At 56.2% G+C, this 2,500-nt stretch overlaps 2 non-coding genes across 2 annotated transcripts; both read right to left on the bottom strand.

Annotated features, from left to right (window-relative positions):
* Positions 1-755: 755 nt before the first annotated feature.
* Positions 756-867, bottom strand: TRNAL-CAA (transfer RNA leucine (anticodon CAA)). The gene is made up of 2 exons: positions 830-867; positions 756-801 (listed from the first exon to the last, which is right to left on the bottom strand). It is a non-coding gene; the product is annotated as a tRNA-Leu (tRNA).
* Positions 868-1,155: 288 nt separating this feature from the next.
* TRNAV-AAC (transfer RNA valine (anticodon AAC)) lies at positions 1,156-1,228 on the bottom strand. Its single transcript has one exon. It is a non-coding gene; the product is annotated as a tRNA-Val (tRNA).
* Between the last annotated feature and the right edge of the window lie 1,272 nt (positions 1,229-2,500).

The following is a 2,500-nucleotide window of genomic DNA, read 5'->3' as shown; positions in this document are numbered from 1 at the left end:
GCAATGCCCCAGTCTCTCCACGGCCTGACCCCTGCGTGTCACGTGGCCTGCCCCTGGCGCAAGCGCAGAGGACTGAGCTGCCTCTCAAGCAGAGAAACAAGAAGAAGAGCGGCAGCCTTCGCTGGCCAAAGGCCATCTGCTGCCGCTCGATCGGGCTCGATCAGGCGAGATATATGTGGCCGACCGGCCTAGAGCGCAAACCTGTGCTGCTCAGGGTGGGCAGCTTCCCAGCAGGAGGATGTGTCTTGAAAGCCGACAGAGGCAAGAAGGCGCACTCCCTCAGCCCGCTCCAACCTCTGGATTCCTGCGAATTTCAGAAGAGAACTCTGGGGCAGCATGGCTTCTGTCATCTCCCAACAGCCTCTCTGTTCTTGCTATGTAAATACCTTTACATCCCCCGAACTGAGCATGTCTGTTTTTTTATTTTTATTTTGCTGAGGTGTGGTGCCTTCAACGACCGACAGGTGGCAGGAGAGCACTTTCTCCAACTGTGAAGGGGACTTTTTTCACTTCCTGAGTAGACTGGGCTCAGTGACATATGCCACCAAGCCAGCCACTAGAAAATGCAGGTTTTGCAGCCGTGGGCCAGTGGGGGTTTAAGGGCAGGTGTGCCTCCGGCGTCTCTGGCAGACAGCTCCAGTTGCAAGGCAGCAGAAGAGAACAGGGAGGCTTGCCGGGCGCTGCATTCGGGGGCCCCCACGAGGTTTTCCGCAAGCCTTACACTCTGAAATGTGCTCAAAAAAATGAGCCCGGCTTGTCAGGAGTGGGATTTGAACCCACGCCTCCAATCGGAGACCAGAACACCCAAATGCAGGGAAGAGCTGCGCCTCTTGAGTCTGGCGCCTTAGACCACTCGGCCACCCTGACAGCTATGGGCAGGATTGGGAAAGATTCTTCAGTACCCAATGTCGCCAGGTGCCAGCGCCGGTTTTCATGCCCCGATCTCTGCATCAAAAGTACCCAAACACTCACTTAAGGACCCAGGGATGGCAGGAAACGCCCACTGATGGAGCCAGTGGACAGTTTGCAGGGTGCAAATAAGGGCTGGCCTCAGATCACTCATGGCGTAGTGCCGGCCTGTCCATACCTGTCGAAACCTGCATGCGGTCAAATGTGTCCGATTGACATTGTGGAAATAAAAAGAAACCAGCACCATGTTTCTGCCCGGTCTCGAACCGGGGACCTTTCGTGTGTTAGGCGAATGTGATAACCACTACACTACAGAAACAGCTCTGGTAGACTGCGCTCTAGTGTGCTGGGACAGCTTTCAGCTGAAAGGCTTTGTGGCACTGATGTCTCATGGGGCCCGCTGGTACCTGCCAGGTGGCACACACCAACGTGAAAGTTTGGCGCAAGCCTGCGCCGGACCTACATGGCAGCACTCACAGCACCTCACACACAGGCTGCAGACACATACAAAAGACCAAGCTGGATGCAACAGTGGCGCGAGCCATGGCAGTCCCCACCCAGAAGGCATGTCCAAACCTTTATACATCAGCTCGCCGCCAGCGCATCATTACAAAGGAGGGGGAATTTCCAACACTGCCTCTTGGGCCATGGGCTTAAAAGCAGCCAACCATTGGCGACGGGCATCGAACCAGATACGGTCACGCACAAACTATTTTTGGGGGGGAATTGGGGACTCTGTGTTTTTTGTTTTCGGCGCTCCAAAAAAAAGGGCTCGTCTGGGATTTGAACCGGGGACCTCTCGCACCCTAAGCGAGAATCATACCCCTAGACCAACGAGCCACCGCATGCAGAGAGCAGTGAGGGGGAGGGGGGAGGTCTGCTTACCTCACTTGGCGCCATGCCCCAGTCTCTCCACGGCCTGACCCCTGCGTGTCACGTGGCCTGCCCCTGGCGCAAGCGCAGAGGACTGAGCTGCCTCTCAAGCAGAGAAACAAGAAGAAGAGCGGCAGCCTTCGCTGGCCAAAGGCCATCTGCTGCCGCTCGATCGGGCTCGATCAGGCGAGATATATGTGGCCGACCGGCCTAGAGCGCAAACCTGTGCTGCTCAGGGTGGGCAGCTTCCCAGCAGGAGGATGTGTCTTGAAAGCCGACAGAGGCAAGAAGGCGCACTCCCTCAGCCCGCTCCAACCTCTGGATTCCTGCGAATTTCAGAAGAGAACTCTGGGGCAGCATGGCTTCTGTCATCTCCCAACAGCCTCTCTGTTCTTGCTATGTAAATACCTTTACATCCCCCGAACTGAGCATGTCTGTTTTTTTATTTTTATTTTGCTGAGGTGTGGTGCCTTCAACGACCGACAGGTGGCAGGAGAGCACTTTCTCCAACTGTGAAGGGGACTTTTTTCACTTCCTGAGTAGACTGGGCTCAGTGACATATGCCACCAAGCCAGCCACTAGAAAATGCAGGTTTTGCAGCCGTGGGCCAGTGGGGGTTTAAGGGCAGGTGTGCCTCCGGCGTCTCTGGCAGACAGCTCCAGTTGCAAGGCAGCAGAAGAGAACAGGGAGGCTTGCCGGGCGCTGCATTCGGGGGCCC

This window comes from Ambystoma mexicanum, chromosome 2q, assembly GCF_040938575.1.
Source record: "Ambystoma mexicanum isolate Mex_15411 chromosome 2q, UKY_AmexF1_1, whole genome shotgun sequence".
Lineage (NCBI taxonomy): Eukaryota > Metazoa > Chordata > Amphibia > Caudata > Ambystomatidae > Ambystoma > Ambystoma mexicanum.
This window is presented reverse-complemented; position numbering and strand designations above follow the sequence as displayed.